This window comes from Acinonyx jubatus, chromosome F2, assembly GCF_027475565.1.
Source record: "Acinonyx jubatus isolate Ajub_Pintada_27869175 chromosome F2, VMU_Ajub_asm_v1.0, whole genome shotgun sequence".
Taxonomy (NCBI): domain Eukaryota; kingdom Metazoa; phylum Chordata; class Mammalia; order Carnivora; family Felidae; genus Acinonyx; species Acinonyx jubatus.
This window is the reverse complement of record NC_069394.1, coordinates 82,125,152-82,151,765: the sequence shown is the minus strand read 5'-3', so window position 1 is coordinate 82,151,765 and position 26,614 is coordinate 82,125,152. Positions and strand designations below refer to the sequence as shown.

Here is a 26,614-nt window from a genome sequence, read left to right as displayed (position 1 = left end):
CTCTGCTGAATAGCCAAAGGGGACTCTGTGCAGATGCCCAAGGTTCTTTCTGTGTCCTGCTTTCTCCTCTCCTGGATGCTGACCTGTCATCTCTATCTGCCTTGACTTCACCAGACTCTCAGTTTTGCCACCTCGACTCAAGGAGTCTGGTGAAATCTACTTAAATAATTTATTTATCTTGTGTCGTAGCCTGAAAACTCTCTCAAGGCAGTGAGCTTGGGCCTGTGTTAGGCTAACGTGTTTTGTTTTCAGGGATTATTGTCTTTCATTGTCTGAAGTTCTGTGTCTTGAAAATCATGTTAAAATTGTATTTTGTCTGTTCTGTTTTTGCTTGCTTCAGGTAGGAAGATCAATCAGTACGTGTTACCCCATCTTGGCCAGAAGCAGATTACAGTGGAACTTTGGCACATGCTCTAGACTGTCGAGAGTGCTTGTCTTCCTCCTTTGCTTAATTGCCTACTGCTCATCCTTCATTCCTCAGTATAGTTATCTCTTCCTCAGGGACATCTATCTTCCTTGGGCCCAATCTAGATCAAGTTATGATCACAGAACTCTGTCTTCTAATAGGAACTATCTGAATTTAGAATTACCATTTGAGTTGTCTTTCTCTTTCACTAGACTTTAAGCTAATCGAGAGCCAGGGGTCTTCTCTATTGTATCTGTAGAGCTGAGTATAACATCTTCCATTGAAGGTATATATTTATTCAATGTGTGAATGAGTGAAATGAGGATGCACAGTCCTGTATATGCAAAAAGTACTCATGTATTTTATTTCTGTTTCTTCTCTGATGCAGATTATGCTGGCTTCTTGAAAATCCAAGATATACGTGTTTCCTATGAGAAATTAAGGAAACTTAACAAAAATCACTGTAAACTTCTTTTGGGAAAAATGACAAAAATGGACAAAATGGTTAGTGCACTACAAAACGAGCTACGAGAAGCCAAAGACATGATATCACGGTTAGAGCATCAAAAAGTGGAATGGGAACGTGAATTCTGCAGTTTGAGGTATAGCATCTTGGCTTTAAGGAAATGTTTCAACTGTTTCCTTTTATACTACAGATGTGTAGGGGCAGTTTTGTAATTGCTGACTTACCTTATGGGATTTTCCTGGAAAGAATTCTTGTTTAGTGTTGTGAGGTGTGTGATTCTTGGAAATAACACAGCAAGTTCTTAACAGTGAATACTTATAATAATTTAATGTGTATTCCAAATCACAATTTTAATGGCCATATAAAAGTCCACCATAGTCCAAGAAACATCATTATTTAAGAGATTGAATTCTGCTTGTTTTTCATCTTTCAGTATTTTAATTAATGCTGTCAGGAATGTCTTTTATATAAATCTGTTTCTACATGTCTGGTTACTTACTTGGAATCAATTCTTCAATATAATATAATCTGGTTAAAGTATAAAAATTTTTAAAAAGGTCTTTGATCCATATTTTTTAAATTGTTCTCAGGAAAGTTTATATTACTTTGTGTATCTACCAACAGATTATAAAATGGTCATTTTTCTCAAGACAGTAAAATTCCCCCAAATTGATTCCGTTTGCTTCTTAACATGCAGGGGTTAAAAGGTAAAGTGGGGGTGACTGGGTGGCTCAGTTGGTTAAGCATCTGGCTTCGGCTCAGGTGATGATCTCGTGAGTTTGAGCCTTGCTTTGGGTGGGCTCGAGCCCTGCTTTGGGTGAGCACGAGCCCCGCTTCGGGTGAGCTCCTCTTCTCTCACTGTCTCTCCCTCTCTGTCTGCCCGTCGTGGGATTCTGTCTCTCTTTCTTTCTGACCTCACTCACTTGCATCATCTCTGTCTCAATAAAAAATTTAAACAAAGTAAAATGGGGGCACCTGGGTGGCTCAGTCAGTCAAGCGTCCGACTTTGGCTCAGGTCATGATCTCAGGGTGCATGAGTTCGAGCCCCACATCAAGCTGTGTGTTGTCAGTGCAGAGCCCACTTCAGATTTTCTGCTTCCCTCTCTCTCTCTCTGCCCCTCCTTTGTTTGCATGGGCTCTCCCTTTCTCTCTCAAAAATGAATAAACATTAAAGAAATGTAATACGGAAAGTGATTACTGATAAGTTTTTCAACATCTCTGTCATAGGTAGATAAAATTAATTCAAAAGTGTATGCTGAAAGGTCATATTACTCTTTATTGTTTACTTAATTAATACGTATCCTGTGTTGTTCTAAAAGGGATGTTTAAGTGATTCGTAAAGTAGGTAATCACCCTCAACAAGGTAAGTTGCAAGTGTTGTGGAAGAAGAAACAAAAAGTATAGGCAACAGATATTAGACTCGTCAGCGTAGTCTTGGATGACAGTAATCTGCATGTGTATGTTGTGCAAACAACATCCACAGATGCTCTCTTACACTGCACATCATTTTTGGAGGTACCTGTAAGGTTTCGTCAAGTGGAAATTTTATTTCCAGTGAATTGATAAACTTGCTTATAAACAGCAAATTCTCTTTTTAATGAGAAACTGAATTATCTGTCCTATGGAGGAATAATTATACCTGTGGGAAAGGGGGTAATTTTCAACTCTAACTTTCCTGAATAATTTCAAACTTCCTTTCCTACAACATCTACCAGAGTTATTACTGACTAAAACTAAGTTGCATAATGCTTTCTCCTGGCTTTTTTTCAACTGTATATATGGTTTGGAAGAGATTGAAGTGACAAATTAAAAACGTGAGCCCTACAAGGAAAACAATTGGAGAACATAGAAATTTTTCATTTGGATAATAAACCAACTGATGTGGAACCAGATCATAAAATGAACTTTTTATGTCTAACAAAACAAATTTTAAAAGAAGCACATGTAGGGGCGCCTGGGTGGCTCAGTAGGTCGAGCGTCCGACTTCAGCTCAGGTCACGATCTCGGGGTCCATGAGTTCGAGTCCCACGTCGGGCTCTGGGCTGATGGCTCAGAGCCTGGAGCCTGCTTCCGATTCTGTGTCTCCCTCTCACTCTGTGCCTCCCCCGTTCATGCTCTCTCTCTGTGTGTGTCTCAAAAATAAATAAATGTTAAAAAAGGAATTAAAAAAAAATAAAAGAAGCACATGTAATTGCAGATGTACCTTAAAACAAGAAAAAGAAGAAAGAAGAAATGTTGATATGTTATACGAAAATATCAGGGAAAAGTTAAGAAGAAACAAAGACGAATATAAGAAAGAAGTTGAAACAAAACAACAAGTTGAACTCGTTCTTAGAACGCTAAACATGGAATTGAAGGCCACAAAAAAATCAGGTAAATCAGTTTTTGATAAAAACTGTATTTCCATCAATATTACATAGTGCAATACATATATATTTTATAGTATCCCTTTGACTCAATATATATTATTTAGGTTTAAAATAAATTAAAACATGGGATCATGTTCTTTTGAGCATTTTTTTAAAGTTCTCCTCTTCAGTTTTTGACCTTTTTTTTTTAACGGTATGAGACCAGAATCATAATGAAATGTGTCTCCAGGTTGTAGAAGAGCACAGTGACACTCAGTGACAACTTTCTCCAGATCAGAAGGCCAGAATCTTGCAAGATGGAAGTCTAAACAATCACCTTTAAAAGCAAAAGGAGCTAGAAATGGCTCATAAGAAAACTAATTCTAAGGTATCTTCTTTAGTTATTTTGAAGTACATGTGTGTATGTATTTGTATACATTCTATTTTTTAGTTATTATTACTTTTTTCTCCGTGTGTGTATAAATATATATATATATGTATATATGAAACTGAACTCTGTTCATCATGGAAAGTATAGAGGATTTTAAAAGCACATATATTTTGCGGAGGGGCATGGGGGAGGGTGGCATTTTTGCTTCACTGGATAAAATAATGTCTTGATTAAATGCATTTGTCTGCAACAACTAGTGACATTCATAATGTCCTCATCCAAAGGAAAGGCTTTTATTACTTTCTTTAGGCATTGATGAGCTTTCCCTAATCTCAAAACTATTTCTACTGGCAATATGTGTTTTGGTTTGAACAGTTACTTCACTGCCTTGATATATTACTAGGTTAGTTGAACACTTCCGCTAATGGACAGGAGGACGAGTGTAGCCAGTTCACTGGTCATATTTTTGGCATCAAGTCTCCTACTTTTGAGAAAAGTAACAGTTTTGCTTCAAGTAGCATCCTATTTCATTACAAGGAACTTTTGATAACAATGGTATGCTGTGGCATATACTTAATGATAATATATTGATAGGTATTTTATTCCTAATAAAATGGTTGAGTGTATTTCCCCACTTTTGTATTTATTACTGTTTTCAACATGAAGAGGAAATACAAGTTATTGAAGCAGTAAATCCTCTCATGATTTTCTAAGAGATGTATAAATTTCACCTTATTTCCTATGAGTAGTTTGAAATACAAGACTTCTTTCGTACTTGTGTATTTACACTAGAGAAGTGGCAGTGGTTGGCGCAAGAGCACTAGTTGTGGAGTGAGAAGACCTGGGGAGAGTCCTGCAGCTCACTGTTTTAATCTCTCCATTCTAGAATTGTGATAACCAAATGAGTTCATTGATGTATGTAGAAGTGTTTGTATTATACTACAGTGCCTAGATTTTTCAGTTATCAATAGATATAATTCTTATAACTGACTATAGAAATGGTAGCAAAGTAGATATCTCTGAAATATTCTCAGGAAAGAAGAATTTTAGGAAATTTAATCTGTCCGAGTATACGCAGAGCTAAGGATTTTACTGTGGGGTACCTGTGTTCGATATATACCATAAACTCAATATTTAAGTGTAGTCAGATTTATTAATCTTTTATAAAATAAAACCTTCTGGTTTGTTGTAAATCAGAGAAAGGCTTTCCAATTCTGAGATTCTGAACACTTTTCTCACAAATTCTTTTTTACTTTCATGCCTTCATTATCTTCAGTTAAAGTTCTGAACTTTTGGGAACTTATGCTTGTATAAAATTTGAGATTTGGAGCCAACGTTATTTTTTTCCAGTTGGATATTCACTTACTGTAATCTTCCTTCCTTCCTTCCTTCCTTCCTTCCTTCCTTCCTTCCTTCCTTTTTATGTTTCTTTATTCATTAGAGAGAGACAGACAATACAAGCAGGGGAGGGGCAGGGAGAGGGAGAGCGAGAATTCTGAGCAGGCTCCTGACTGTCAGCACAGAGCCTGATGCAGAGCTTGAACCCACAGAATGTGAGATCATTCCCTGAGCCAAAATCAAGAGTCAGTCACAACCAACTCAAACACCCTGGCACGCCCTGCAACCTTTTCATTGTTTAAACATAGATTATACCTTCATTTCAAAGAAAATCATGATAATGCCATTTTGAGTGGTATCTGAAAATGTGCTTTGTTTTACTTAGAGTTCTGATAATCATGAGAAAACACAAGATCGTTTGCATAAAAACCACATGTTGCAGGATGAAATTGTCATGTTAAGACCAGAGACAGACACCATAAAACATCAGATAAAAGTGTTATCAGAATCAGATAACACCTTTTGTGTCTTTAACTGAATTCAGTGAACAGGAATGTGTGTTTTACAAAAAGACGGTGAATTGATGTATGTGTTGATATTTCTCAAAGTACGTATCTGAGAGTTGTCTATTATTAACATAATTTAATAAGAGGATTTAGAAAATCAGTAAAGAAATGTCTTATTAGGTAGTTGTGAGACAACTTCAACAAGAACTGGCTGATACTCTGAAAAAACAGTCTATGTCGGAGGCTTCCCCAGAGGTTATGTCACATCTTCTTCTGGAAGATGAAACACAGGATCTCAACAAGAAATTAGGTCAAATCAGAAATCAGGTATGTAATAAATGTAACCTGTAAACAGCTAACTTATAGGTGGTTAAATAATATAAAGTGTTTTAGGATACTAATGTCCATGGACCGCTTTCTTTGGTATTTTCATTATAATTAATTTATTATGATTTTAGTGTCTTTACAATGCATTTATTTCATAAACTCTCCCTTCCCTTCTACTATTTGTGTTATACATTGTTTTCTTATTATACTCTTAAGAAAGTTGAGGCTTTTTTATCCTTCCTCACAGAAATTGAGAGACTTCTTTCGTTCTTTAATTTAAATTTTTTTCAGTTTTTTAATTTATTTTGAGAGAGAGTGAGAGTGTGTGCATGCATGTTAACAGGGGAGGGGCAGAGAGAGGAGAGAGAGAGATTGCCAAGCAGGCTCCATGCTGTCAGTGTAGAGCCAATGTGAGGCTCAGTCTCATGAACCGTGAGATCATGACCTGAGCTGAAAGAACAACTGGATGCTTAACTGATGTAGCGGCCAAGGTGCCACAAGAGACTTTTGTCCCCTATTAAACAATGTTTTTTAACAATATCTCTATTACCATGATGAGGCGAGCTAGATCAAATCAGAAGATAATGTTTAATGGAATGTTTCAGATAACTGTCTTAGTTCTCATCTTCACTTTTGGGAAGAATATGTATTGATTTCAGGATGACTTGTACAGAAAGATCACTTACCAAACCACTTGAACTTAGGCATTTCCTTCATTTTCTTTTAGACATATTGTCAAAGCACGGAAATATTCAGATCATGTATAGTATGGAGGCCCAAAAGCGAGAATTAAGAACACTGTGTCCTGCCATTGGGTTTTTTAAAGCATTTTTGAGGTAAAATACACATACCATAAAAATCACCCATTTGCCACGCACAGTTCACTGTCTCTGTGTACACTCGTGCAACCATCACTTCCATCAAGTAGAATGTTTTCCTCACCCTGAAAGGAAACCCTTACCCATTGCCCCCAGCCTCAGGCATCCACCAGTCTACTACTTGGTCTCTCAGTGGAGTTGCCTCTTGTGAATATTTCATATAAATGGAGTCACACAACGTGTGGTCCCTTGGGACTAGCTAGCTTCACTTAATGTTTTCTGGGTTCATCTGTGTTGTTTACAGCTTATATCAGTGCTTCATTTCTTTTTATTGTCAAACAGTACTCCATTGTGGGCTAAGGCCCTTGTTCATTCATCAGTTGATGGACCTTTGGGTTGTGTCCACTTCTTGCCTATTAATACTGCTGCTTATGAACATTCACGTAGTTCTTGTGTGGACAACCGTTTTCAATGTCTCTGCCGTCAGATTTATCCTCTGAGTTAATTGTGCTGATTTCACCATCTCTCAGCCATTACTCATGCTGTCCTTACTGTCTTTTTAGTTTCTGTTCCTCTTGAGTAAACCTATGTTATTCAGACTTGGCTCACAGTCTCCTTTCCAATGAACTTTCTCTGACTGTTCTAACTCCCATTAGCTTTAACTCTCTTGACACTTGTCATCTAGCCTGTGCAGAACAATTTAGTCCTTTATTTGACATTGTTTTTATTTTTTTCATGACAGGTAATTTCGTCTTCCTAAGTATAAATTTAAGGGATAATAATATTTGATATGTGTGGTACTTATCCTTGTATAAATTGAAAATATTTTAACTTAACAGTTTTTCCAATAAAATTAAGTGCTTTATACCATATCAATAAATTCTTCTTGGAAACTTTGGTATAACAAAGATTTTTTTCTAAATATATGCTAAGAAACGAAATACTAAATTGAGGGGTGACTGGTTCCAGTCGAATCAGAGTCTGCCTTTGGCTCAGGTCATGATCTCCACGTTCTTGAGATGGAGCCCTGCATTGGGCTTTCTGCTGTCAGCAGAACCTGCGTTGGATCTGTTGTGTCCCTCACGTTCTGCTCCACTCAGACTCGTACTCTGTATCAAAAAATAAAGGTTAAAAAAATGTGGGTATATCTCTATAAACACACAAAAACTTATATAAGTAAAACTATTAATGAAAGTACTTTATCAAATAGAGGAGAAATGTTCAATCAAATGTTTAGTTTTTGTTTCCCTCTCACTATGATAAAGCACGCTAAATTTTCTTTCTTCCAAACACAGCCAGGACAGGGATTTACAGATTTATAGCACTTTACCGACTGCAAATATCTGGGGACAGCTTTTCTGATATGCTGTAACCACAAAGCCTTAATCTCTTCATCAGATTACATGCTAAAGCAGCCTAACGTAAACAGTATGGACGTGAAATGATTGAGGAAATTTAGCAAGACTCGATTATTTCCATGTCAGTGGCTTTCCCTTATCTCTGATGGTCATGTAAAGGATCTACTACTCAGTCAAGTGGGTGCTATTTGTATCGTAGTCTGTGAGCATTGTCCACTGAGTGGTATGGAGAGGAAGTTAAAAGGATTATAAGTGGAAAAAATACTGTTGGCTAGTGGCACTGGCAAAGTTGTTTGAACTACTAAGGAGAGATTCTGGGCCTCATGCTCCCCATTTACTGCCACTTGCGGTGGAATGAAGAATAACTTCAGTAAAATTTGTACAGGGGAAAACTTGTATTAGCAGGCCACCTGCCTAAACTATCACATTGTATTGGAACGCAAACTACAGCAAGAGTAATCATGCTACATGCAGACACTTAGAGCTGACAACGTGCCACCTACCCTTTTAAGTTGTTCATCTGTTATTTCCTAATTTAATCTTCCCAACATCCCAGTGGGGTAGATACTAGTATTTATTTTGAGATCACTGTTTTAAGGTCCTTTGTTTTGCGAGAGAGAGAGAGAGATTGTGGGGAAGGGCATGTAGGGAGAGAGAGAAAAAGGGAGAGAGAGAGAGAGGGAAGAGAGAATCCCAAGCAGGCTACTCGCTGTCCATGGAGCGCTCGATGTGGGGCTCAAGTACATGACCCTGAGATCATGTCCTGAGCTGAAATCAAAAGCCAGACAATGAACCAACTGAGCCACTCAGTTGCCCCAGTAGGTGCTATTATTACCTTCAGTTTACAGATGCAGAGATTGAGACATGGAAGTTTTAGTTTGCTCAAGGTCATACAGCTCATAAAGAGCAGAACTGGGAATTCAGACCCAGGCATTCTGGCCCCTACTAGGATATTGCTTCTCAAATTCTTCCATGAAATATCTTGTCACTGAAAACAGCATGTTCAGTTTTCTAATCATGAGAATAGCAACGTCATTCACCTATGTGAATATGTAAAATCGTAGTTGGAATATGAACATAGAAATGTTTACCATAAGGTAAATTCCTATATTTCCTCCATTTGACCTATAGATACATTTTTACATTTATCTGATCATATATAATTTAAAAACATTAACAGTGTTATGCTTTTGTAGGAGAATAGGGTTGGTAAACTATTCTGTAAGAGTATTGAAATATTTCGTCTTTATAGGCCGTAGTCTCTGTTGTAGAAGCTGAATTCTTTTGTTATTACCAAAAGTAGCTATCAATCAGCATGTAGAGGAGAGTGTGGCTGGCTCCAAAAAGATTTTACTTACAAGGGCGCTTGGGCGGCTTAGTTGGTTGAGCGTCCTGACTTAATTTCCACTCAGGTCATGATCCCAAACCCCACATCATGAGACCAGTCATGAGACCGAGCCCCACATCAGGCTTCGCCCTGAGCTTGCAGGCTGCTTACCATTTTCTCTGTCTCTCCCTTTGTCTCTCTTCCCCACTTCTGCATGCTCTCTCTCTCTCAAGTCAAAAAAAACATTTAGTTACAGAAACAGGTGATGGTGTTCTACTAGATTTTCAGTAGTTAAAGTAATTTTTTCTTTATTTTAGTTGCAAGAACAGAAACGACACGGAGAGGCTATAAGATATGCCGAGGAGATGAAAGATCATATGCAAAAGTAGAATTTAAACCTCACAGAAAATAACTCGTTTATTTATAAATCAAATAAACAGTGTAGTATGAGAAATGTATGAATTATGCCAGTATATCATTGTTAATCTGGATATAAATTCCACCATAGAGCTATTTTTAAATGCAGAATTGTGGCATATTATCTCTGAATTTTGCACCTTATCCACAAAACACAATGAGAAAAATGGCAAAATTCCCAAATCTTCCTCTTGACAAAATTTTAAGAATTTCTGTAATACGCTCATTTCTTTAGAAAGTATTTGCTGTTTTTTTTTAAATTTATGTATGAGAATAATTATCTTAAGATCTGCATTTTAGGCTACAGGTTAAAAATGCCAGGCAAGGAGAAACCATCAAAAATCAAGCGGCCCAAATTCAAGATCTCGAGAGTAACGTGATAAAGACAAGTTTGGTAAGTTGGTTTCTTAATGTCTGTCTTACTGAAAAGGAATCCTTATTTCACTATTAGTAGTACATAAGAATGTTTTGGATCCTATGGAAAATCTGACTGCTCCAAAATTTGGTTGATATTCTTCCTACTTGCTACTAGTGATGTAATTTTTCTATATAGACGAAGTTGATTGAACTCATAAAGTATGATGTTTATAGTGAGACTTTCATAAAAACATTGTGACAGTCTTAAAAAAGCAACATTTTATATATACCACTGTGAGACTTAGTTTTAGTCCACCTTTGGCTACTGTTAATAATGCTGCTGTGAACTTTGGCATACAGATGTGTGAGTCCCTGCTAATATTTTTCAGCGTGTTTCAAACGTCCCCAATCTTTGAGTGATCATTTGATCTTGAATTCTGATATTCTCTTGTAATCTCATCCCTTCAGTGAGGGTTTGAGAATGGGTTATTTTAATAATGATTTGTTGTAATTTGTAATTACAAGTTTGCAATTTATTCTCTTCATCAACAACAAGCAGCAGGTCATTATGCAAACGTCCTTCTCAAAGGAATGGACTTTTCTCTTTGTTGTATTTGGTAAAGGAAAAGAAATGCCAGTGAAAAAGAAATATCTGCTCCCTCAGGGCCTTACCTAGTAACATAGTGCTTCTACCATTGCAAGTTCAGAAACTCATTTTTTTCTATTCACTTGAGTTAATCAGCCTTTCAGAGATTTCACAATTCAATCTCAGAAAAGACTAATGTGCCATTCAGGATTCTAATTTATTGATATGTAGTGAAACCCCAACTGTTTTCCAAGTGGAACAGTTAATGTCATCCCACTCTCACCCCCCTTTGTAGGAATCACTCTGTAAATCCTAAGTGGGAGCAATGAGGTAAATACACTGACCAACTCGTTTCTGTCAGTCACACAAGCTATATAATATACATGCAAGTTTCATTAGAGCTATACCCGTCAGGGGAACTAGAACATTCTGTTGACTTGTTCTTTTTGTGGCCGAAGAGACATTGAAAATTATTTTTTCTAGAGGTCTAATAAGTCACATTGTATTAGGGAACTTATCATGCGAGTAACATGACAATCTGTTGATCAGTCTTCTATGAAGGAGAGTGCTAGGCGTTGTCCTGCTACTATGTCCTAAAGAAATCATTAAGGTCTCAAAAACTAAAATTTGTAAGATTATCCAAAACTGATGAAGCTTATTAAAGAATAACGAGGGATTTTCTGTAGATCCCTATAGAAAGGAATTAGGGTTATGGCATGAAATTTTCTGCCACTTTAAGGTCTTTCTTGTGAAACAAAAACTTAGCTTTCAGCCAACTCAGTCTATAGCTCTGACTTCTCTAGAAGGTCCTATCTCCTGAATCCCAAACCAGAGGCTTCCTTGGTTGAGAAATTTTTTGGTGATGCGCGGGGCATTATTCTTCTTGTTGTATCTTTAGTTTTTATTTTTTCAAATTTGTATCCAAATTAGTTAGCATTTAGTGAAGCAATGATTTCAGGAATAGATTCCTTAATGCCCCTTACCCATTTAGCAATCCCCCCTCCCACAACCCCTCCAGCAACCCTCAGTTTGTTCTCTATGAGTCTCCTGTGTTTGTCTTCCTCCCTGTTTTTATATTATTTTTGTTCCCCTTCCCTTTTGTTCATCTGTTTTGTCTCTTAAAGTCCTCATACGAGGGAATTCATATAATTTTTGTCTTTCTCCGACTAATTTCACTTAGCATAACACCCTCCAGTTCCATCCACGTAGTTGCAAATGGAGAGATTTCATTCTTTTTGATTGCTGAGTAATAATCCATGGAATATATATATACCCCATCTTTTTTTAAATTTTTTTAACGTTTTACTCATTTCTGAGACAAGAAGAGACAGAGCGTGAACAGCGGAGGGTCAGAGAGAGGGAGACCCAGAATCTGAAACAGGCTCCAGGCTCTGAGCTGTCAGCACACAATCTGACGCGGGGCTTGAACTCACGGACCATGAGATCAAATGACGGGAGCCAAAGTCGGCCGCTTAACCGACTGAGCCACCCAGGCGCCCCATACCACATCTTCTTTATCCATTCATCCATCGGTGGACAGTTGGGCTCTTTGCATACTGTGGCTATTGTTGAGAGTGCTGCTATAAACATGGCGGTGCATGTGTCCCTTCGAAACAGCACACCTGTATCCCTTGCATAAATGCCTAGTAGTGCAATTGCTGGGTCGTAGGGTAGGTCTATTTTTAGTTTTTTGAGGAAACTCCATACTGTTTTCCAGAATGGCTGCACCAGCTTGCATTGCCACCAGCAATGGAAAAGAAATCCTCTTCTCTGCATCCTCGCCAACATCTGTTGTTGCCTGAGTTGTTAATGTGAGCCATTCTGACAGGCGTTAGGTGGTATCTCAGTGTGGTTTTGATTTGTATGGCCATCTGGATGTCTTTGGAGCAGTGTCTATTCATGTCTTTTGCCCATTACTTCACTGGATGACTTGTGTTCTGGGTGTTGAGTTTGAGAAGTTCTTTGTAGATTTTGGATACTAACCCTTTATCTGATATGTTATTTGCAAATACCTTCTCCCATTCTGTAGGTTGCCTTTTAGTTTTGATTGTTTCCTTCGCTGTGCACAAGCTTTTTATTTTAATGAGGTCCCCCTAGTACATTTTTTCCTTTGTTTCCCTTGCCTCCGGAGACGTTTTGAATAAGATGCTGCTGCAGGCAAGATCAAAGAGGGTTTTGCCTGCTTTCTCCTCGAGGATTTTGATAGCTTCCTGTCTTCCATTGAGGTTTTTCATCCATTTTGAGGTTATTTTTTGTGTAATGAACAACTTTTTATGTGAACATGTTTTGATTTCTCTTGGGTATATACCTATAAATACAGTTGCTGGTTCATATGGTAACTCTGTTAAATAAACTTTTCTGTTTGTTTTTGTTTTGTTTTTTCAACCTTTTGAGAAGGGGCACGCACCTGGGTGGCTCAGCCAGTTGCGTGGCCGGCTCTTGATTTCAGCTCAGGTCATGATCTCAGGGTTGTGGAATCAAGCCCTACATTGGGCTCTGCTCTGAGCATGGAGCCTGCTTGGGATTCTCTCCCTCCCTCTCCTCTGTTCCTCTACCCCACTTGTGCACTCTCTCTCAAATAAGTTTAGAACAATTGTTTTTCTAGTTTAACCTTTTGAGGAACTGCCAGACTGTTTCCAAAGTGGCAGCAACATTACATTTTCATCAGCAGTTTTTGAGAGTACCCATTTTCCTGATTCTTGCCAATATTTGTCATTATCTGTTACTTTTATGATAGCAATTCTAGTGGGTATGAAATGGCATCTTGTGGTTTTTGGTTTGCATTTTCTTAGAACTAATGCTGTTGAACATGTCTCTTTTATTTTTGAGAGAGACAGTGTGAGCAGGGGAGGGGCAGAGAGAGAGGGAGACACAGAATCTGAAACAGGCTCCAGGCTCCCAACTGTCAGCACAGAGCCTGATGCGGGGCTCGAACCCAAAAACCGTGAGATCGTGACCTGAGCCCAAGTCAGAAGCTTAACTGAGCCACCCAGGCACCCCGAACATCTCCCTTTGAATGTGATTATTATCCATTTCTGTATCGTCTTTAAAGAACTAATCCATTCTTTTGCCCGTTTTTCTATTGGATTGTCTTTTCATTATTGGAAGAGTTATTTAAATATCCTACATACAAATCCCTTAGCAGATATGGGATTTTCAGGTATTTTCTCCTATTTAGTCACTTGCCTTTTCACTTTCTTGATGGTGATACTTGAAGCATAGTATTTTTTAATTTTGATGAAGTAAACTTAATCTTCTTTTGTCTTTTGGTGTCATGTCTAAGAAATCATTGCCAAATCCAGTCACAAACATATACACGTAAGCTTTTTTGTAAGAGTTTTATCATTTTAGCTCTTAGATTTTAAGTTAATTTTGTATATATGCTATGGGGTAGAAGTCTGATTTTATTACTTTGCATGTGGATATCCATTTGTCCCAGTACCGTTTGTTACAAAGACTATTCTTATTCCATTTAATTGTCTGGCACCCTTGTGGAAAATCAGTTCACTATAAGGTGAGAGTTTATGTTTAGATTCTCAATGTTAATACATTGATCTATATGTCTGTCCTTATGCCAGTACCACATCAAATTTTATGAAAACTTTTTCCTAGTTATCTTGCAAATTACCAGTCACTTGTGTAATAATAAAAAGTCAATGTAGTAGAACTTAACTTTTCTCCTATAGAGATTTTTGCTTCTTGAAGGACCCTTTTGCCAGCCTATGCCTTGCTGACCCCATGACTCAATGTGAAGTCAGGCTCAAAAAGATAAAATGCTGTTTCTTTAGTGTGTTCAGACTTTTATTTATTTATTTATTTATTTATTTATTTATATTTATATATATTTGTAGAACATGCACAAGCAGGACGAGGGGGTGTGTGGGGAGAGAGAGAGAGAGAGAGAGGAGAATTTTTAGCAGGCTTCACACTTAGTGTGGAGGCTGACAGGGGTCTTGGTCCCATGATCCTGGGATCATGACCTGAGTGGTTGAGGCTCAACTGACTGAGCCACCCAGGTTCCCCGCCTGTGCAAACTTTTAGTGTCTCAGTCAGTGCTGCCCACTTTCATTTCCATCAAATCTTGGCCATAGGATCTCTTGACTCAGTCTACCGTTTACTTCATCATGTTTTATTATCTCATTATAATGCATAGACTCATCCATAGTTTTCACCATCTAGGAAGGAAAAATTAACTCTGAGCTATTCCTCTTTCCTGTTAAGCAATCTTGCTAATCCATCATCTTGCAATTCACAATGAGATCCTCTTCTGACCTGGTTCTTGTGTGTAACACTGGTGTTAATCCTGTTCTTGGCACAGATCCTACATTCTTGGAAAACACAGTAGTCTGTATCCCCTTCTTTCATTTAAATAGAAAGATATGCATAGCTATACGTTATAGCTCAGCATATAATTAATGGAATAATCATTACATCATTCAAATAATACAGCTGTACAAAGTGAGGTAGTATTAAGTTGATTTATCAGAGACAGATAGTAGATTGGTAATTTGAATGACAACAAACTTTTGAAGCCAACTTGTATGATATGGAGAAGCATTGTGGGACAACACAAAGAGGAAATGGTCTTACCTCCCCACACAAACAAGGTTGGAATAAGGTAAAAGAGAACATGCAGTTAATTTAAGTAGTACTAAAGGACAGTACATTTGTTTTGCTACTGAAAAGATGAAAAATGATTCCATAACATTCTCTTTATTTCCTCACTGAGGAAAGGAGAATGAAGATTGAGTATTCAATGGATTAAAAAATACTCAAAGCTGCCTATTTCCTTTAATTGAAATCAGATCAAAGGCCCAATTTTGGTTATCAAATTGACTCTTTCTAGTTTTTCAACTATTGTGCTTCAAATCGTATGTCTCTGTGATTCTACCTTGGGAAATTCTAAAGAGGCATTGCTGCCTACCTGTAAGAATTGTTGGAATTGAAGGGAATCTTAGGAAAAGATCTTAGAGACAGGAAGATGGCAGAGGAGTAGGAGGACTCTAGGCTTGCCTCATCCCACGAATACAACTAGGTAACAGTCAGCTCACCCTAGATACCCCAGAAATCGACCTGAAGACTGACAGAACAAACTCCACAACAAAAGGGAGAAAAGAGGCCACATCAAAGAAGGTCCTTGATGCAGAAATGTCGCCTAGAAGAGAAACAAATCCTGGCTGCTGCAGGCGGGAGGGAGTCGAGGTTGTGGGTAAGGATGAGAGAGAGGAACGCACAGGGGAATGCACAAAGAGAACATATCCCCATACCCACTGGCTTGGAAAACAAGAAGGGCTGCATTTCGTGAGTTCTTGCAACCAGTAGTGCTTAAAGTCTGGAGTTTAAAAGGGCATCGGGTTTAGATGGCTTAGAGCCCTGAGGTACTGCACTGCTCTTCGACAGAGGGCAGGCAAACAACGTGGGAGCACACAGCATGGATACAGTGGTCTGAAGAGTGCCTGGGGCACACAGTGAGGAGATTAGTTGCTCTTCTCAGAGCACGTCCCTCAGAGGCAAAGTTCAGAGAGACCTGTCTGTAGGAACAAAGCTGCTAGCTGGCACCATCTCCTTCTCCTGCCCGTCACCACAAATATAAAGCCACCTGCAGGAAGCAGTGCATTGCTAACAATGGCTACCTAGCTTGCTTACATCAAGCACTACTCCCTTGCACTCTGGTGAAACTACATTTTTCAATCACTCTTGCTTGAGGTCCAGCACAGCAGACCCGTTCCCCAAACCAAGAAAAATGCCTGCCCACACCACCTCTCCCAGCCAGAGAGTTTCCCTTAGCCTCAGTTCCAGTAGAGGTGGTGACAGGTCTCATTTCATAAGCAGACCAGAGCACACCTAGTTAAAACTCGCTACGTTCAGGTCAGGGACCAAACACTCACCAGAACAGGCAAGGAAAGCCTCTGCAGACGACTGGCCTGAAGGATAGCATAGCCAGAACACAACAGCAGAACACATGCAGCACACACTGGTGACACTCCCTGAAGTGCTAGACCCTGGGCATTACATGACGTCTTTTTCCTAAGTCCATTACTTTCTGAAGCAGGTGACATAACTGGCTTCTCTAACACACAGATTCTGGCAGATACTTAGACAAAATGAAAAGACAGAGGCATTTATCCCAAATGAAAGAACAGGATAAGGCCATGGCCAGAGACCTAAATGGGACATATGTAAATAACACGCCTAATGGGAATTTAAAACAATGATCATAAGGATATTCACTGGACTTGAGAAAAGAATAGAAGACATCAGAGGGACCCTTACTACAGACATAAAAGAGTTCAAGAATCAGAGATGAAGAGTGTAGTAAAAATGAACAGCAAGCTGGAAGAAGCAGAGGAACAAATTAATGACCTAGAAGACAAAGTAATGGAAAGCAGTGAGGCTGAAGAAGACAAAGAAGAATTATCCAATGCAAGAATAGACTTAAGGAACTCGGTGACTCTGCCAAATGTAAAAACATTCATATGATAGGAGTCCCTGAAGAAGAAGACAGAGAGAAGGGGACAGATAATTGATTTGAAGACACAATAACTGAAAAATTCCCTAATGTGGAGAAGAAAACAGACATCCAGATCCAGCAGGCACAGAGAACTTCCATCAAAATCAACACCCAAGACATGTTGTAATTAAATTTGCAAAATATACTGCTAACATCTTTGTTTTTAGTGTTTTGTTTTTTCTTTTTTTTTTTTATTTCCGTGACAGAATGCAGACACAAGCAGGGGAGGGGCAGAGAGAAAGAGAGAGAATCCCAAGCACTCTCTGTGCTGTCAGTGCAGAGCCTACTGGAGGGCTTAAACCCACAAAATGCGAGGTCACAACTTGAGCTAAGATCAAGTCATGCTTTACCGACTGAGCCACGAAGGCGCCCCACTGCTACAAATCTTAAAAGTAGCAAATCAAGTCATTAACTTCCAAGGGAAAACCCACAAGGCTAGCAGGAGATTTTTCAACAGAACCTTGCAAGGCAGAAGGAATTGGCATGATATATTCAAAGTGCTGAATGAGAAAAATCTCCAGCCAAATATACTCTATCCAGTAAGGCTATCATTCATAAGAGAAGAAGAGATAAAGAATTTCTCAAACAAAAATGGAAGGAGTTTGTGACCACTAAATCCGCCTGTAAGAAATATTATCGGAGACTCTGAGTGGAAAGGAGAGATCAAAAGTGACAGTATAAAGGCAGGAAATGTAAAAGCAGTAAAAATGTGTATTTCTGTAAAAAAAATCGTCAAGGAATGCCCCAAAAAAGGATATACAATATAATAGCTTATCAAAACATGGGGAGGAGAAAAAAAATGAGCTCTAACTTAAGTGACCATCAACTTAATATAGACTGCTACACGCAGAAGAGGTGATATACAAATTGCCTATCATACACCAAAACCCACTAATAAGCATGCAAAGAATAAAGAGAAAGAAATCCAAATATATCCTTAAAGCAAATTAGAAAGACATTAACGAGAGAAAAACAATAAAGGATTTGAGAAAATCTCCAGAAACAACCACAAAACAAGTAGTAAAATGACAGTAAATACATACCTGTCAATAATTTGGATATAAATGGAATAAACACTCCAAACAAAAGACCTAGGGTGACAGGATGGATTAAAAAACAAGACCCATCTGTATGCTGCCTATAAAAACCTCATTTTAGACACAAAGACACCTGCAGACTGAAAGCAAGGGGATGCTTGCACTGTTGGTGGTAATGCAAACTGGTGCAGCCGCTGTGGAAGAGTGTGTAGGTTCCTCAAAACAATTGAAAATCGAACTACCCTACAACCCCTCAATAGCACTATTGGGAATTTATGCAAAGGATACAGGAGTGCTGATTCATAGGGGCACATGTACTCCAATGTCTCTAGCAGTGCTTTCAACAATAGCCAAATTGTGGAAAGAGCCTAAATGCCCATCAACTGATAAAGAGATGTGGTTTATATATACACTGGAATACTACCTGGCATGGAGAAAGAGTGAAATCCTGCTATCTCTTGCAATATGGATGGAACTGGAAGGTGTTATGCTGCATGAAACAAGTCACAGAAAGACAGATATCATATGTTTTCGCTCATTTGTGGAACATGAGAATCTTAACAGAAGACCGTGGGGGAAGGGAAGAGGAAAAATAGTTACAAACAGAGGAGAGGGGCAAACCATAAGAGACTCTCGAATGCAGAGAACAAATAGAGGGTTGATGGGGGGGCGGTGGGTGAGAAGGGAAAGTGGGTGGTGGGCATTGAGGAGGGCACTAGTTGGGATGAGCCCTGTGTGTTGTCTATAAGTGATGAACCACGGGTATCTACCCCCAAAACCAAGAGCACACTGTACACACTGTATGTTAGCCAAGTTGACAATAAATTCTATTTAAAAAAATGAAAGCGAGGGGATGGAGAAACATTTATCACGTTAAAAGAAAAAATAGCAATACTTTTGTTAGACAAAAGAGTCCTTAAAATAAAGACTGTGGGGCACCTGGGTGCCTCAGTCATTTGAGCGACCGACTCGGTCTTGGCTCAGGTCATGATCTTATGGCTGGTGGCTTTGAGCCCCATGTTGGGCTCCAGGCTGACAGCATGGAAGCTGCTTGAAATTTTCTCTCCCCCTTTCTATGTCCCTCCCCAACTCTGTCTCTCTCAAAATAAATAAAAAACCAAAAACAAAGACTGTAGCAAGAGCCAAAGAATGCTACTATATCATAATAAAGGGTAAAATCCAATAGGAAGATCTAACAATTGTAAATTATGCACCCACCACGAGAGCACTCAAGTACATAAAACAATAACCAACATAAAGGAACTAATTGATAAGTCAGTAATAGGGTACTTTAACACCCTATTTTCATCAATAGATCTTTAAAAAATCAGAAAAAATACATCTTAACAGAAAATCACCAAAGAAACAGTGGCTTTGAGCCATACAGAGAAAGACAGATATCAAATGTGTTCACTCTTATGTGGATCCTGAGAAACTTAACAGGAACCCATGGGGGGGGGGAAGGAAAAAAAAAGAGGTTAGAGTGGGAGAGAGCCAAAGCAGAAGACAATCTTAAAAACTGAGAACAAACTGAGGGCTGATGGGGGGTGGGAGGGATTGGAGGGTGGGTGATGGGTATTGAGGAGGGCACCTGTTGGGATGAGCACTGGGTGTTGTATGGAAACCAATTTGACAATAAATTTCATATATTTTTAAAAAAAGAAAAGATACAATGGCTTGAATGACAGAGAGGACAAGATTGGACTTAAGAGATTTTTTCAGAACGTTTCATCCTAAAACAGAATACACGTTGTTTTCAAGTGTACATGGAATACTCTCAAGAATGGATCACAAACAAAAAAAAGGCCTTAATTATTAAAAACAATACATGCAGGTTAAATAGCGTGCTACTACACTGGAATGGGTTCAGCAGGAAATACAAGAAGAAATTTTAAAAATTACGTGTATACAAATGGAAATGAAAAAACAATGCTCTGAAACCTTTGAGATGCTGCAAAAGTGGTCCTAAGAAGGAAGTACATAGCAATATAAGCCTACTTCAAGAAGCAAGAAAAATTTCAAACAACCTAACCTTACACCAAAGGAGCTAGAAAAAGAACAACAAATGAAGCCCATAGCCGGCAGAAGAAAGCAAGTAATAATGATCAGAGCAGGGGGACCTTGGGTGGCTTACCTGGTTGTCTGACTCTTGATTTTGGCTCAGGTCATGATCTCACAGTTGTGAGATCGAGCCCCGTGTTAGGCTCTCTGCTGGCAGCATGGAACCTGTCTGGGATTCCCTCTCTCTCTCTCTCTGCCCATCCCCCACTCTTTTGTGGTCTCTCTCAAAATAAATTTAAAAAAAGAGATTAAAGCAGAAAAGAATGATAAACAAAAAACAGGTAAAACTAGAACAGATCAATGAAACCTAGAGCTGGTTCTTTGTAAAAATTAATAAAACTGATAAGGTGTTAGCCAGAGTAATCAAGAAAATAGAAAATACTGAAATAAATAAAACCACAAATGTGAGAGTAGAAATAAGAACCAACACCACACAAATGCAAATATTTATGAGAGAGTATTGTGAAAAAATGTATGCCATAAATTTGGACAACTTAGAAGAAATGAATAAATTCCTAGAAATATAAAACTTACCAAACTAAAACAAGAAGAAATAGAAAATTTGAAAAAAAAAATCAATAACCAGCAAAGAAACTGAATCAGGAATCAGAAAACTCTCAACAAACACAAGTCTAGGACCAGATGACTTCAGACATAAATATTAACATGTAAAGAAGAGGTAATACAGGAAAACAAAAAGAAAAGAAAAAAGAAAGTTTAACCTGTCCTTTTCAACTTGTTCCAGAAAAACATAAAAGGAAGCGAAACTTCCAAATTCATTCTATGCCAGCTTTACCCTGATACCAAAACCAGATAAAGACACCACAAAGAGAATTACAGGCCAGCATCTCTGATGAACATGCAAAAATCTTCAACAAAATAAGCAAACTGAATCCAACAATACATTAAACAATCATTCACGGAGGGCAGGGGCAGCTTGGTGGCTTAGTCAGGTAAGCATCCAACTTCAGCTCAGGTTACGATCTCATGGTCTGTCGGTTTGAGCCCAGTGTCAGGCTCTGTTGACAGCTTGGACCCTGGAGCTTATTTCAGATTCTGTGTTTCCCTCTCTCTCTGTCCCTCCCCTGCTTGTGCTCTTTCTCAAAAATAAATAAATATTAAAAAAAAATATTCACTATAACCAAATGGGATTTATGCCTGGTTTGAAGGGGTGGTTCAATATTTGGAAATCAATGAATGTGATACCTCATATTAATTTTCAAAAAAGAATAAAATAATATCATTGCAATAGATGCAGAAAAAGAATTTGACAAACTATAACATCCATTCATGATACAAACCTCAACAAAATAGGCTTAGAGGAACCATACCTCAACATAATAAAGGCCATATATGGAAATTGAGCAGCTAATATGATCTTAACTGGGGAAAAACTGAAAGAAAAACTTCTTAGATCTTGCTTCTAGTTATCTGCTTCTTCTCATTAGCACCATTGATTGTTAATAAATTAATCTTAACATTCATTACATCCTACTTTAATGGAGACCAATTTCTCCTATACAGGTTTATGTGTCTTCTCTCTTTTTTTTTTCCATCCACTTTTCAATTTATCATTTTTGTTTTTTTCTTAACAAACTCCCCAAAGGTTAGATTTCTTTTGTTCACAAATCTGTTAGGAAAAGTGTGGCCAGGACAGCTAGTCTCTGCCCCGCTCAGCTTCAGGTGGGGCAACTGAAAGGTTTGGGGCTGGATCCATTTGAAGATTTGTTCACTAATGTCTGGTGGTTGATGCTGGCTGTTGCCTGGGACTTCAGTTCAGAAGGCAGCAGAAACACTTAAACTGACACACCTAGACCCTCTTTGTGACCTAGACTTCCTCACTAGATGGGGAGCTAGATTCCAAGTAAGCAGCCTGAGATACAGAGCAAGGCAGAAGCTGTATTGCCTTTTGTCACCTAGGCTTGGAATACACACAGGATCATAGTCACATATTCTGTTCATTAGGAGCAAGTCACTAAGGTGGTTCCATGGCCTTTTTTTTTTGATGGAATTAATATTTAAAACCTATGGACACCTTTAAAAAGCAGTATAATTTACCCACTGGCCACAATTGTTTGTATTCCTCCCACCTGGAAAATACATTCACTCCCCTCCCCCTGCAATACCTCCTGCAAGTCTCAGTTATCATGGCATCAGGTTCAGGGCTTGAGTCCAAGATCTTACCATCTTAATCAGGTGCAGTGGGGATAAGCTGCCTGGGTTATGGTATCTAAAGTATAGCTCCTTGAGTGCAAGTGTTCTCAATACGAGGACTTGAGAATGAAAGAGACAGTTATTTACCACTCACAAATGCAACATTCTAGTCAACTGCTGAAGACTCTCCCATTCAGAAAAAGAAGATGGGAAGCACCTTAGTCCATAAGAGTTTTGAAATATAGCCTGTTGCATGCTGTCAGTTCTTAAGTTAGGACTTAGTCCTAACCACGGGAATACTTTCTCCATGTCTCTTCCCTTTCTTTACTCTTTGAGCTCTTGGTTCCTTCCTTTTCATAAGGAATGACCTGTATTTGCAGCTGTTTTTTCATCCTGTTTCCTCTCTGTGGGACTTCTAAGACCCAAAGGCCTCTTTTCATTTTGCACTATTTGGTCTCTTTTAGTCCAAGGTAGCAAATAGTATGTTTGCTACTATAAATCTCTTACCTTTTTTTTAGTTTTCTGTAAATATTACTAGATTTCATGCCGTGTTTTAGCAAAGCGACCCTCCCAAGACCTTTTGAGATAGCTTTTCGCTTCAGGTTTCCTGTGAAGCTCTTTAAGGACAATGCCTTTAAACTTCGTCTACTCTTGGGGCTCCTGGCTGGCTCAGTTGGTAGAGCATGTGACACTTGATCTCTGGGTGCTGAGTTTAAGCCCCATGTCGGGTGTGGAACCCACTTTTAAAAAAATCTTATACTCTTAAGATCCTTAAAGAAATTGGAGGCATACCTTAAATCTTTCTGTTTTCCTGGTAGCACCCTGGATTTTCTCTGAACCCAAAAGCCATTTCTTTATTTTACCATGATTTGACAGTTCAACATGTAGAGAGGCTGTAAATGAGAAACAGATACTTGAACCCAGTAAGTCCTGGTTCCTTTCAGTTGCATAGTCTTTCTTTAGTTTCTCTTTCCTATCCGTTTTACTTTCAGGTATTTTGTAGCATGACTTCCCTTTCCTCCAGTGTCATTTTCTTCACTTGCTTAGAAACCCTTGCTGTCAGTCTCTTCACAGGCCATCAGGTTTCCACTAAGAGTCTTGTGGAGGCCCTTTTTGGGTCTCATTCTTACGCTTTTCTACATCTTTCCAGGTTCCACCTACCTCCTGGTTCAAAGGAAGTTTAGTTTTAGGTTTTTTTGAATAGCAGCACACCATTTTTAGTATCAGTATCTGTGGTAGCAATTTACTGCTGCATTATAAGCCACTTCAAAACCTAGTAGTTCAAAACAACATTTATCTTATTCACCAATCTTTAGGCAAAGCAGAGTAGGGCAATTCATTTCTTCTTCATTTGGCATCAGCTGGCATAACTGGAAGCTGAAGACTAGAATCATCTAAAGGCTTGTTCATGCACGTGTTTGGCTGTTGAGGCTGGCCTTTGGCTAGGACGTTGGCTAGTCTCAGCTGGAGTATCTACATGAAGACTCACTGGGTAGCCTGGGATTCCTCACAACGTGGTGGCTGCGTTCTAAGTGTGAGGTTCCCTAGAGAAAGAAAGTCAGATGGAAGCTGTATCACATTTTCTCAGCTGGCCTTAAAAATCACAGCAGTTCTGCATATTCTGTTCACTAGAAACGAGTTACTGAAGCCAGCATATATTTAAGGGGAGGGATTTTCACAGAAGTATCAACGAATTTATAAAACCACCACATCCACTCACCTTGTCTTACCAATCATGTAGAATGGATGGAAGTCCTTCCCAACTCAGCATCACTGAAACTCTAGCCAGTTTTGTTGTTGTTGTTTTTGTTTAGTATGATCTCTTATTTTCTAGAAAGTAACAAAGGATTACAAGATAACAGTATTGACTTAAAATTTTTTTTTGCCTCAAAAACATATGTGGATCATCCAATTAAAGTTTTATACTGGGAGATGTGATTTCTTAACACATCCCGGAGAATCATTTCTCCTGGGAATGCAGTTCAAATTAGCATAAACATTTGCAGTTCAGAAACAGGTCGTGGCATTAGAATCATTACTTATAGATTCATGAATTAGTCTTATTTCCAGAGTCTTATCTTGGGACGTATTTTTTGACTTGGGCATACATAAGTCAATATGATATTGCTAAAACTTCTTTAAAAATTATGGAGTGTTAAGATGGGGGAAGGGCTAAGAGATTTTCTCCTAAGAGGGGACTTATTTTATGAAAGAAAGATATGAAAAAATCATAGAAAAATAAAAGCATAGAATGAAGTGCAAATATTGTGTAGTAAAGACAATGATAGCAAAGATCTATTTCAGTAACGCCTGATGGCTTTAACGTGTCTCTTGATTTTCTGAGTTGTTTAAGGTTCCACATTCTAACACAGGTAAAATTTTGTTGCAAATGAGTTTATTTAAATTTTGAGTCCCTGGCTGGCTCAGTTACTCTTGATCTTGAGATTGTGAGTTCATGCCTCACAGTGGGCGTAGAGATTACTTAAAATCTGAAAAAAATTTTTGATAGTAGTTTTGAGTTAGAGACTGGTTTCACTCCAATTCCAAACTATGGTGTTTTATTCATGCAGGCTGATGTCTTTACAACAGAACTGGAAACTACATCATAAAAATGAGTTTTGCACCTCGATGCAAAAAATCAAGTTCTTCAACAAGAGTTATTACGAATGAAATCTTTCGAAGAACGTGAAAAACTAGAGAACAATAACAAGAAGTGAGCAATAACAAGAAGTTACAACAAGAAGTAGTCAAATGGAAACAATTTATGGAAATGAATATGGTAGAACACAGTCAAGTGGAACAGTATAAATGGGATATTGAAGAAAGAGCATGACTGGACATAGTCCAGAAAAATTACATAGAAAAATTACACGAAGTCAACCTGTTTTTACAGGTTAATTTATTGATCTGTAATGTGCTTTAATTCATTTCACTGAAAATTACATTTTGGATATATGTATTGTATGTGTTTCCTCTACTTGCTTTATGGTAATTTGTAGAGTTCTGGAGGCATTTGTTCCTGCCTTTAAAGATTTGTTTTCATCTTTATTCCTACTAAATCGAGAGGATAAGAAAAAATGATGATTTAAGCAACTAGTCTCACTATTAAGAGGAAAAGAAAAATTGTGATTTAAAAATTGCACTGTACTTTGATTATTCTTAAGTTTATTGTTGACTTTTAAAATTTTGTCATTGATTCTATTATTTGAATTATCAGATTGCGTGAATACTAATACAAGAATGATTGAACTTTAATTTTATAAATCATATTTAATTCAGTTGACATTGATGATAAATATTTTATACTTGAGCTTTTTTTCATTTAAAATTGCTCTCTGAAACATTGACTCAGAACTAAAGGAAACAGGTATAATTAATTATTCAGATTATACCTATTTTGAAACTATCCTGTTAATTTTCATTAGGCACAAGCAGCAGATTGAGAAAACTTGGACCAATTAAGAGAAAATGTTCATGCTTCAACGAGACGTCAAATGGAACTTAGAATTAAAGATCTGGAATCTCAGGTCTCTACAATGAAGACTTCTCAAGAAGATTTCTACTAAAACAGAGTTGGAAACCTACAGGCAACTCTACTTAGAAGAATTAAAAGTTAGAAAGTCCTTGAGAAATAAGCTGAACAGGTAAGTCAAAACAGAATCATAGACAAGAAATTTAGCTTATTAATTTGCCTCTAAAGCATAATTTCTGTGGAGCCAAGATCATGAGATGAGTAGGAAGTGAAAGCCAACTAGATCGTGTCATTTTGGAAAATGATGTTTCTAAGTGAACTCACCTTTGAAATGTTAGTCCAGGACAGTTTGCATCACTCCTCTTTTTTTCGGTTTTACAGGGACTCTTCCCCCACCCCCCCCCGCACCCCCCGCCCTGTATATTTTCCATTGATCAGATCTGCTAGTCTTTAAGTGCATTGTTTGAAGCTTTCTCATTTAGAAGCATATTATTATAAAATTGCTTGTCAGAATTACCCTAAATAGAAATGTCGATGAGTTTCTTTTTGGAAGATTACATCTTTAACCTAAAAGGTCAAGTACTACTACTACTCATCCTGGCAGCTTGGTACATTTATTCTCTTGATTGTGATCTTTGGTATGATTACTAGAGTGGGATTGAGACAAACTATGCTTTATGCTTTTTCTACTTTACATAAAGGCATACAGGTGAAATACAGAAAGACTCACACAG

At 38.1% G+C, this 26,614-nt stretch overlaps 1 long non-coding RNA gene across 1 annotated transcript; it reads left to right on the top strand.

The window, feature by feature from the left end:
- The first annotated feature begins 800 nt into the window (after window positions 1–800).
- LOC106974242 (uncharacterized) lies at window positions 801–26,376 on the top strand. The gene is made up of 6 exons (XR_001430125.3): window positions 801–1,008; window positions 3,070–3,245; window positions 3,471–3,608; window positions 5,636–5,782; window positions 10,003–10,096; window positions 24,979–26,376. It is a non-coding gene; the product is annotated as an uncharacterized LOC106974242 (long non-coding RNA).
- Window positions 26,377–26,614: the final 238 nt, after the last annotated feature.